The sequence below is a fragment of the Dendrobates tinctorius genome, unplaced genomic scaffold (assembly GCF_039654945.1).
Source record: "Dendrobates tinctorius isolate UK_male_01 unplaced genomic scaffold, ASM3965494v1 ptg000097l, whole genome shotgun sequence".
Classification (NCBI taxonomy): domain Eukaryota; kingdom Metazoa; phylum Chordata; class Amphibia; order Anura; family Dendrobatidae; genus Dendrobates; species Dendrobates tinctorius.
Genome location: NW_027361765.1, coordinates 7,690,303 through 7,702,822, shown reverse-complemented (window position 1 = coordinate 7,702,822; position 12,520 = coordinate 7,690,303).

Below are 12,520 nucleotides of genomic sequence, written 5' to 3'. Positions count from 1 at the left end.
TACATCCAAACGTCCAGTGAGACTCCCAAATATATATATATAAAACAGAATTTACCTGCAGGAAAATTGTATTTTTGCAAATTCCCTTACACCACAGTTTTATATTTTCCCTATCATTTACCTTTCTAGAAGTGTCAATATTTCAAGGTTTCATTAAATGTCAAACAGGCCCAGGAGCTCCATCAAATGGTCTGGGATGGTGACTGTAATCTCTGTACTCCTTACTACTATATCACTACAATTAATGTTTGTTCAAATCTTAAGGAAATAAAAGTTCCTTTCAGAATGTAACACTGAGCAGGTAGACATCTGGGAATATGACTTATTCATTTCCAGGACTGCTATCAGTGTGAGTAATATGATCAGATATTTGCTCATTTTGCAGCTAGGATTTTACTGCCAAAGGATGAGTCATGTTTCATTTACAATCATGAATAATACATTAACAAAAAGTATCGGTGAAGTCACTGGTAAAATAATTACTAGGTATGAAAATAAGAAGTCTTTTGAAATGAATCGTTATTTCATTACCATATGGTGACTGACAACAACATGTGCTTGACCTCAAGTTGGGTTGACTAGTAAACTACGAAAGATACATTGTATATATTATTGAAATGCAAAAACAAAACTGGAAACGTAAAAAAAATGAAAACATTTGAATAATTTCAGTTGTTAATTACATTTCACATCATTTAACCCCTTCCTGACATGTGATATCACATGTCAGGTCCCTTATTTGATGCAGGTTCTCACGTCAAGATCACATCTTTCCCGGTAGATGATGGCTGAATTAGTCAGCCATCATATTCCTCTAACATACGCCAGTAGTGCGAAGCTGTAGACCTCTGACAGCAGTATTTAAGAAGTCACATAATTTCACATGCCCATCTGCTCACCCAAGACGTGATCACGGAGCACCAGTGGGTTGCCTTGACAGACAAGGGACTACTGAAGATCCCCATTCCCTGAGTGAGCTGGTTGAGTGAGCTGGTTTCTTTTCTTTCTTGTCTGCTCAACATCTTCATGCTTGTTATGACAATTCTCATGTGAAAGCCAACCACAATCAGTAGTTGATGTTCATAGGACACAGTGGAGTTCACAGGAGACTCCCGGCTGTCACACTATGTATAAGAGATCTACTGATCACAGGTTCAAGTCCTCCAAAAAGGGCTAACAAATTCAGTATAAAGTGACATTTTGAAAATGCCAGTTCATTTTCCTACGCGCCAGACTTCAGCGTGGGTCAGGCTGTGAGGGAGCGCAGCATCAGCGACATCACCGCTATTCACTGAGGCTGTGCTGGCAACATCTTATTCAACAGTGGTTTTATAGCTGGGACGGTCGCATATTAGCACTGTCCAAGTTGAAAAATGTATATCCCTCAGATATGGATTACAGTGTGGGACACAACGATGGACAGGTATGGTATATTGTTGCTTTTTTATTTTATATTTATTACAGGAGAACAAGTGCTTTGCATGGATTAGGTGTGTTTGTAAGTATGGTTTAATTAATAATAATACAGGAGTCTGTGTCTTTATTTCAAATAAAGGATTTTTTAATTGGTGTCTGTGTTCTCTTTAAAATTTGACTATGGGGTTAGTAATAGGGGCGTATTATTGACGCCTCTCCATTACTAACCTCAGAGCTTGATGTCACCTGAAAGATGACATCAACCCCCCAACTATTACCCCTTATGCCACCGCTACAAGGCAGTAGGAAGAGCAACGCTATGTGCCAGAATTGGCGCATCTTAGAGATGCGCCTTTTCTGGGGCAGCTGAAAGCTGATCATTTAGCCGGGGGGTGAGGATCCATGGCCCCCTACTAGGCTATTAATATCAGCCCTCAGCTGTCTGCATAGCCATTGCTGGCTATTAATTATAGAGGGACCCCACACCATTTTTTTACGTAAAAGTAGCTTTTATTCATTAAATACATGTTCAGAATTTTGCACACAGACTATACTAATTGTATTTGTCACTGACATGTATCTACCTGTTCTATATGGATTTACTGTATGTAATCCATCTCTCCTATCCTGTCTGCTCCTGCAGTGATTTTACAGAAGCTGACAAATGAATTACCGGCTATTCTTCTATTTATCTCTCTCTGCAATATTAATATATATATGTTTGTGTGTGTCACTGACATATATATATATATATATATACTAGATGGGGGTCTGATGTTATCTCATCGGGAGGGCGGTAATGTCACGATGAGGGCAGGCTTTGCAGCATTGAGAATCTCTACCCCCATGTGCTCAATTACCTATCCATTCTCTTTCCCCCTCCTGTTGACTTCTCCCATCTGTGCTCTCTTCTTTGACCTTCTGTGTACCCCATGGGCTATCCCCCTTGTCTGCTGTCTCTCGCCATCCTGTGCTGTGTTCTCCCCTCATGGGCTGTCTAGTTTGAGCTGTCTCCCCCCTGTGCTTTTTAAAGGGGTTTTCTCAAGAACGAAAATTCATTTAAAAAATTGTCTGTGTCTGACCGTGTACAGAACATACCAGAGCTCCTGGGCAAAAGACAATACTGACATTACAGCAGGAGATCGCAGAGTCTTGTGAGGTAAAATATTGTTTGAAAACCATCATGTGTGTGTGTGGTGCGTACGGCGTATACAGTGTGTGTGTGTGGTGCATATGGCATGTACAGTGTGTGTTTGTGTGTGTGTGTGTGTGTGGTGCGTATGGTGTATACAGTGTGTGTGTGGTGCCACAGTGTTCCACTGGTGATTCCACGCAAGAGGCTGGTTCCACCAGCAGTTCCATATTGAGATGCCTATCACTTGTTTGTCCCAATAAGGCGGTCAGTGAACTTCCGCTGCTTGGAATTCTGGGATCCAGACACATTTGGACGGAACATGATATGAAGACATTACAAGGTTTATATATATATATATATATATATATATATACACTGCTCAACAAAATAAAGGGAACACTTAAACAACAGAATATAGCTCCACGTAAATCAAACTTCTGTGAAATCAAACTGTCCACTTAGGAAGCAACACTGATTGACAATCAATTTCATATGCTGTTGTGCAAATGGAATAGACAACAGATGGAAGTTATTGGCAATTATCAAGACACCCTCAGTAAAGGAGTGGTTCTGCAGGTGGGGACCACAAACCACATCTCAGTACCAATGTTTTCTGGCTGATGTTTTGGTCACTTTTGAATGTTGGTTGTGCTTTCACAATCGTGGTAGCATGAGACAGACTCTACAACCCACACAAGTGGCTTAGGTAGTGCTGCTCATCCAGGATGGCACATCAATGTGAGCTGTGCCAAGAAGGTTTGCTGTGTCTGTCAGCATAGTGTCCAGAGGCTGGAGGCGCTACCAGGAGAGACAGACCAGTACACCAGGAGAAGTGAAGGGGGCCGTCAGAGGGCAACAACCCAGCAGCAGGACTGCTACCTCAGTCTTTATGCAAGGAGGAACAGGAGGAGCACTGCCAGAGCCCTGCAAAATTACCTCCATCAGGCCACAAATGTGCATGTATCTGCACAAACGGTTAGAAACCGCCTCCATGAGAATGGTCTGAGTGCCCGACATCCACAGATGGGGATTGTGCTCACAGCCCAACACTATGCGGCCCTCCAAAGAAATGCCACCCCACACCGTTACTGATCCACTGCCTAACCAGTCATGCTGAAGGTGGTTGCAAGCAGCAGATCGCTCTCCACAGCGTCTCCAGACTCTGTCATGTCTGTCACATGTGTTCAGTGTCAACCTGCTTTCATCTGTGAAGAGCACAGGGTGCCAGTGGCAAATTTGCCAATCCTGGTGTTCTGTGCCAAATGCCAAGCATTCTGCATGGTGTTGGGCTGTGAGCACGGTCGATCGCTTAGACGTAATGATCTATCCATGGTCAAATTGTGCCAGGTCACATGGATGGATCATTACGTCTAATGTCAGAAATGGGTTAACTTAAGGCTTTTTAGAGATTACTTCATTGTCAACTTGCTTAACTGTTCACAGTAACAGTAATTTTGACCAGAGGTCCCCAAACTTTTACATGCCATTGTATAAGTAATATCTTAACACAATCTCTTATTTTAAGAAATCTAAGATACACATTTATTCTGATCTTCATATTATTAACTTTTGCAGTTTATTAAAATTTTCAGCTGCGTTTGAGGTATTAACAAACATCTTTACAGTTTGCTGCCTTGGAGACCGACCACCGCTGCTGCCTAGGCAGTAAGAACTACACTGGAGCTGGCCAGGTTTGGAAGCTTAGAGCATGTTCCAGCAATTCATGCCAACTTAAAAGCAGTGCCGCAAGCTAAATAGAAAAGTTTCTAAACACTGGAGAAGTTTATTCACAGCCAGTGGTGGATGGTTTCCTAGGCAATCAGCTTTAACCCCTTCCTGACATCCGACGTACTATCCCGTCCATCGGACCCAGGTCCCTATGCCCATGGACGGGATAGTACGTCTACCGCGATCAGCGGCGCCCACGTGGTGAGTGCCGCTGATCGCGGCAGGGTGTCAGCTTATTATCACAGCTGACACCCGGCACAATATGTCAGGGGCGGTCACGGACTGCCCCCGACACGTTAACCCTTTGCACATCGCGATCAAACATGATCGCGGTGTACCGGGGGTTAAAGGGAAGCATCGGCAGGGAGGGGGCTCCCTCCGTGCTTCCCTGAGCCCCCCACGGCAGCGCAATGTGCTGCGCTGCTGCGGGGGGCTCCTTTCCTGCAGGCCCCCGAATCCAAGATGGCGACGGGGGCCTTCGGGGGCCTGCAGGAAGCTGGCTTCCTCAGTGCCTGCAAAGCGCAGGCATGAGGAAGCCTTCTGCACTGCCTGTGACAGATCGCTGATCTGTCACAGTGATCTGTGATGTGACAGATCAGCGATCTGTCACAGGACAGTGATGTCCCACCTGGGACTATGTAATAAAGTTAAAAAAAAAGTAAAAAAAAGTGTTAAAATAATTTTTTAAAAAATCGCCAAATAAATTAGAAAAAAAAAAAAATATTCCCCCAATAAATCTATTTTTTTGAAATAACAAAAAAAAAAACAATAAAAGTACACATATTAGGTATCGCCGCGTCTGTAACGACCCGCCCTATAAAACTGTCCCATTAGTTAACCCCTTTAGCGAACCCCTTAAAAAATAAAAATAAAAAACGAAGCAAAAAATAATGATTTATTATCATACCGCCAAACAAAAAGTGTAATAACGCATGATCAAAAAGATGCTTATAAATATCCATGATACCGCTGAAAACGTCATCTTGTCCTGCAAAAAAGGAGCTGCCATACAGCATCATCAGCGAAAAAATAAAAAAGTTATAGCTCGCAGAATAAAGCGATGCAAAAATAATTATTTTTTATATAAAATAGTTTTCATTGCATAAAACCGACAAAACATAAAAAAACGACCTAAATGAGGTATCGCTGTAACCGTACTGACCCAAAGAATAAAACCGCTTTATCAATTTTACCGCACGCGGAACGGTGTAAACGCACCCCCCCAAAAGAAATTCATGAAACGCTGGTTTTTGTTCATTCTGCATCTCAAAAATCGGAATAAAAAGCGATCAAAAAATGTCACGTGCCCAAAAATGGTACCAATAAAAACGTCAACTCGTCCCGCAAAAAAAAAGACCTCACATGACTCAGTGGGTCAAAATACGGAAAAATTATAGCTCTCAATATGTGGTGATGCAAAAACTATTTTTACAATAAAAAGCGTCTTTTAGCATGCGACAGCTGCCAAACATAAAAACCGCCATAAATAGTAAATCAAACCCCCCGTTATCACCCCCTTAGTTAGGGAAAAATAATAAAATAAAAAAGTATTTATTTCCATTTTCCCATTAGGGTTAGGGTTAGGGCTAGGGTTAGGTCCAGGGCTAGGGTTAGGGTTAGGGCTAGGGCTAGGGTTAGGGCTAGGGTTAGGGCTAGGGTTAGGGCTGAGATTAAGGTTAGGGGTGTGTTGGGGTTCGGGTTGGAGTTAGAATTGGGGGTTTCCACTGTTTGGGCACATCAGGGGCTCTCCAAATGCAACATGGCGTCTGATCTCAATTTCAGCCAGTTCTGAGTTGAAAAAGTCAAATGGTGCTCCTTCCCTTCCAAGCTCTGCCATGCGCCCAAACAGTGTTTTACCCCCACATATGGGGTATCAGCCTACTCAGGACAAATTGCAAAACAATTTTTGGGGTCCAATTTCTCCTGTTACCCTTAGGAAAATAAAAAATTGGGGGCAAAAATATCATTTTTGTGAAAAAAATGATTTTTTTATTTTCACGCCCGAGCGTTATAAACTTCTGTGAAGCACTCGGGGGTTCAAAGTGCTCACCACACATCTAGATAAGTTCCGTGGGGGGTCTAGTTTCCAAAATGGGGTCACTTGTGGAGAGTTTCAATAGTTTAGGTACATCAGGGGCTCTCCAAACGCACATGACACCCGCAGACCATTCCATCAAAGTCTGCATTCCAAAACGTCACTACTTCTCTTCCGAGCCCCGACGTGTGTCCATACAGTAGTTTTCTCCCACATATGGGGTGTCAGCGTACTCATGACAAATTGGACAACAACTTTTGGGGTCCAATTTCTCCTGGTACCCTTGGGAAAGTGAAAAAATTGGGACTAATTGATCATGTTTGTGGAAAAATTATGATTTTTTTATTTTCTTGCCCAGGCATTATAAACTTCTGTGAAGCCCTTGGGGGTTCAAAGTGCTCACCTCACATCTAGATAAGTTCCTTAGGGGGTCTAGTTTTCAAAATGGGGTCATTTGTGGGGGGTTTCCACTGTTTAGTCACATTAGGGGCTCTACAAAGACAACATGACACCCGCAGACCATTCCATCAAAGTCTGCATTCCAAAACGTCACTACTTCCCTTCCGAGCCCCGACGTGTGCCCATACAGTAGTTTTCTCCCACATATTGGGGATCAGCATACTCAGGACAAATTGGACAACAACTTTTGGGGTCCAATTTCTCCTGGTACCCTTGGGAAAATAAAAAAAATGGTGACTAAAAGATCATGTTTGTGGAAAAAATACGAATTTTTTATTTTCACGCCCGGGCGTTATAAACTTCTGTGAAGCACTGGGGGGTTCAAAGTGCTCACCACACATCTAGATAAGTTCCTTGGGGGGTCTAGTTTACAAAATGGTGTCATTTGTGGGGGGTTTCTAATCGTGACATGGTGTCCAATCTCAATTCCAGCCAAAAATGTCAAATGGCGCTGCTTCCCTTCCGAGCTCTGCCATGCGCCCAAATATGTGGGGTATCAGCATACTCAGGACAAATTGCACAATAACTTTTAGGGTCCTGTTACCCTTGGAAAAATAAGAATTGAGGGTGAAAAGATCATTTTTGTGGAAAAAATATGATTTTTTAATTGTACGGCTGTATGTTATAAACTTCTGTGAAGCCCTTGGGGGCTCAAAGTTCTCACCACACATCTAGATAAGTTCCTTAGGGGGTCTAGTTTCCAAAATGGTGTCATTTGTCGGGGGTTTCCACTGTTTTGGTGCATCAGGGGTTTTCCAATCGCGACATGGTGTCCGATCTCAATTCCAGCCAAAAACGTCAAATGGCGCTGCTTCCCTTCCGAGCTCTGCCATGCGCCCAAATAGTGGTTTACCCCCACATGTGGGGTATCAGCGTACTCAGGACAAATTGCACAATGACTTTTAGGGTCCTGTTACCCTTGGGAAAATAAAAATTGGTGTGAAAAGATCATTTTTGTGGAAAAAATATGATTTTTTAATTGTACCGCTGTACGTTATAAACTTCTGTAAAGCCCTTGTGGGTTCAAAGTTCTCACCACATATCTAGATATGGTAAGTTCCTTGGGGGGTCTAGTTTCCAAAATGGGGTCACTTGTAGGGGGTTTCCACTGTTTAGGTACATCAGGGACTCTCCAAACGTGACATGGCGTCCGATCTGAATTCCAGCCAATTTTGCATTGAAAAAGTCAAAGGGCGTTCCTTCCATTCTGAGCTCTGCCATGCGCCCAAACAGTCGTTCCCCCCACATATCAGGTATCAGCGTACTCAGGAAAAATTGCACAATAACTTTTGCAGTCCAATTTCTCCTGTTACCCTTGGTAAAATAAAAAAAATTGAACCTGAAGTATTTTTTTTGTGAAAAAAAGTTAGATGTTCATTTTTTTTAAATATTCAAAAAAATTCCTGTGATGCACTTAAAGGGTTAATAAACTTCTTGAATGTGGTTTTGAGCACCTTAAGGGGTGCAGTTTTTAGAATGGTGTCACTTTTGGGTATTTTCTATCATATAGACCCCTCAAAGTGGCTTCAAATGTGATGTGGTCCGTAAAAATAAAATGGTGTAAAAATGAGAAATCGCTGGTCAACTTTTAACCCTTATAACTTCCTAACAAAAAAATTTTGGTTCCAAAATTGTGCTGATGTAAAGTAAACATGTGGGAAATGTTAGTTATCAAGTTTTTTGTGTGCAGTATCTCTGTGATTTAAGGGAATAAAATTTCAAAGTTGGAAAATTGCGAAATTTTCAAAATTTTCGCCAAATTTCCATTTTTCTCACAAATAAACGCAAGTTATTTGAATGAAATTTTACCACTATCATGAAGTACAATATGTCACGAGAAAACAATGTCAGAATCACCAGGATCCATGGAAGCGTTCCAGAGTTATGACCTCATAAAGGTACAGGGGTCAGAATTGTAAAAATTGGCCCCGTCATGAACGTGCAAACCACCCTTGGGGGTGAAGGGGTTAAACAAATGAAATTAAAAGTGTTAATACTTCAAGAATGGCTGCTAATTTTAACAAGCAGGAAGTTGCTAAACTTCTCGTTTTTACAAGCAATATTCATCTATATCCAGTTATAGACTGGAATAACCATTTAATTGTCTGAACGTCTTAATTCTACCATTGTGAACAGTAGGGTACATGCAGATATTTTTTAAGTGTTGAGTGTTGAGGTTTATGTTTAGATTTGTCCGGCTTGCATTACCCCTATATCCATAGACTGGAGTGAGATAAATAGCTGATCATCTTAAGGTCGGCGTCACACTAGAGAGAAATATGGACGAGTGCTATGTGAGAAAAAAACGCATAGCACTTGAACCACTGTTAATCTATGGGGCAGCTCCCATCATCCGTTTTTTTTTCTTGACTGTATTATACGTGCGAGACAAATCGCAGCATGCCGCGATTTGCACCGTATTACGTCCGAGACTCGTCAATGCAAGTCTATGGGTGCGAGAAGAAAACGGATTACACACGGACCGTGCATGTGACTTGCGAGAAATACGCATCAGTTTACTTAGAAAAGCCGGCAATTAAGCGCGGTGTACAGTAAAATCACACTGACAGCTTACAATAGACTAGATAGAATACATGTATACACATAGTATATATATATATATATATATATATATATATATATATCTCATTGACACACATACTGTATATATATATATTTATATTTCACAGAGACAGAGAGCAGAATAGGTGATATTTCAATTGTCGGCTTCTGTAAAATCTTTACAGAACCCGACAGGATAGGAGACATAGTTTACATACAGTAAACTATTGCATATCAGTTATATTTATATATGTCAGGCCGGTTTCACATTAGCGCTTTTTCAGCGCACGCACGGCCGGGGGTAGCTCCGCCCCCGAGCCGGCTCTCTGCCCGGCGTGCCCGCCCCTTGCTTGTAGCGCCGCCTACTAGCGGACAGCAGCGCCTGCGATCGGCGCACCCTATCTTTAGCATAGGGTGCGCAGATCGTGCGCAGGCCGTGCGCTAGTTGCGCTTTGACCTGCGCTGCACACTTTTGACGGTGCGCCGTGCGCGCCAAAATCAAACTTTTCGGATTTTGGCGCGCACGGTGCACCGTCAAAAGTGCGCAGCGCAGGTCAAAGCGCAACTAGCGCACGGCCTGCGCACGATCTGCGCACCCTATGCTAAAGATAGGGTGCGCCGATCGCAGGCGCCGCTGTCCGCTAGTAGGCGGCGCTACAAGCAAGGGGCGGGCACGCCGGGCAGAGAGCCGGCTCGGGGGCGGAGCTACCCCCGGCCGTGCGTGCGCTGAAAAAGCGCTAATGTGAAACCGGCCTCAGTCACTAATAATGATAGCTGCTTATATGGGATTCATCTTCATTGTCTTCAGGACAGCAACTTATGGACAATTATCAACCGTTCAGCAAATTATTCCTTCTCTTCACTGGATTAGTAATCTGCCTCTGTTATGACAGAAATCTGTCTTTTCATTCTATCTAATGTTGTATTGGGTCCATTATACTATGCATCTACTGTTTATTTAGGATACTTGATCATTAAAAATGATAAATTAGGTATTAGTATGTCTTGATCTATTCAGGTAGATGCTTACTGTGCATTAATGTACAGATCTTTTTACTATTATGCATTGTCTGTTTAATGCGTCATTAGGATAACAGGGCATTATTTACATTTCTCTCTTCTCCAGTCATAGAGTTTGCTCAGTTATAAGTGGTATGGATCACTATTCTTGCCCTATTTTGCTGTCTTTTATTTGATGTGTTGCCATGGCAATGAGGAAAGGGTTTTTTCCCCCATTAATCATGTATGTAGCCCGTTGGGCCGTTCTTACTATTTTTCTTTAGATTTTGCTATATATTTAAAAGGCCATTTAATCTTGTGACGTAACTAGCTGTACGAGGGTGTGCATATGTATGCATATTTGACATATCCTTATGTTCTCTTTGCGTTCTTATCGGCTAGGCGCATAATCCTGGAAATAGATAAGTTATTTAATACCTTTCACATACGTACGCGTGCAAGCAAATAGGGTCATATGTCAACCTTGTCATGTGCATTATATGCCAACATTGTTTGGCTATTTTTGGCCTAATGTGTTGCCACGGTGATGGGGCGGGGGGTTTTCTCCCCGTCCAGTTGCGTGGGCCACCCGTTGGATCTTTCTAATTTACACTAACTTACTTTTATGATCTAATTCATCTGCTAAGAGTTTGCATATGTAGCAAAGCATGTCCCCGTAATAATGAATTCTTTTCGATACCCTTATCTGTCTTAGCACATAACTATGGAGACGAGTAAACATATACATCCTTTCTCTCTCCCCTGACATGCATGGTGTACGCCAACCATGCCAAATGTGGAGTATCCCAGCCATGCCATGCGCAGTAGCCGCCAGTCTTCCTTAGATGAGGATGTCATATGAACTTCTACGTAGACGCGACTTGCGCGTGCGCTGTACCGCTGCTGTGGTGTTGTAACCCAGAGGAAAATCACGCCGGGCAGCGCGCCGATTCAAGGATGAATCCTGTTCCCCTGTATAAATAACCCCTACCCCTTCATAGTAGCCACGCCTCCTGACGAAGCTGAGTGCGGTGAAATGCGCATCGAGGCTCCTGCGTGTCTCCTTAGCCCCCCTGCATGTGGCATACAAATATGTTTCAAGGTAATATGCAGACCACTATTTCTATTCTACTGTTATACTGATTAACTGGCCATGTATAATACATAAGCCGATTCTCAAGTCTGTTAACCTTATATCTTTTATAGACTCTTGCCATGTGTTAGTCATGCAGTCTTGCTATGAGACGCATGTTTCTCTATGTACTGCATTTTACATCTTGTAATGTACTGACTTCTTTAGCTGTTATTTATATCGTCATGTGAATACCTTGTCTTTTTTGTATCATATTTTTGCAATAAATATCATTATTTTTCCAAAAAAAAACCTATGTTTTTTGTATTTGCATTATTATACTATTACTTAATTTAAGTATAATTTATTGATTTTTCTAGGAGGAATCTTTCATATAAAGATCCTTCTGTTCTTTTTTGGTTTTCATGTTTTGGCCTAGAGGTGCATCCCATTTGGCCATGGTGACACTTTTGCAGGTCATACAAATAATGATAGTAGTGTCTGTGTGTAAAATTTTGTAGCTGCAGGTGTTTAATAAAAGCATTATTTCACGGGAAAAACTGGCGTGGTCTCCCACGTAATTTTCTCCGCCAGAAAGGGAAAGCCAATGACTGGGGGCAGATATTACTAGCCAAGAAAAGGACTGTAGTTATTGGCCCCCCAGACTAAAAATATCCGCCCCCAGCCACCCCAGAAAAGGCGCATCTGTAAGATGTGCCAATTCTGTCACTTAGCCTCTCTATTCCCACTGCCTTATAGCGGTGGCATATGGGGTAATAAAGGGTTAATATCACCTTTGTATTGTAAGGTGACATTAAGCCCGGTTAATAATGGAGAGGTGTCACTAAGACACCTATCCATCATTAATTCAATAGTATGAAAAGGTTAAAAAAGCACACACACATTATGAATAAAGCACACACATGTCCAGCTTGGATATCCAATAATTAAAAGGCACAGAGGAATCACGGAGGACGTTAATATGGTCAGCAAGTACTCCCTCAGCATCTTCCCAAACTTTGCACTCCTCGTGAGAGTACCCCGCGTCTCTCAGAACTTTGCCAGTGTTCCCATGCCTCTGCTGGATTGGAGTTGTGTCTCTCTTGCCTCTACT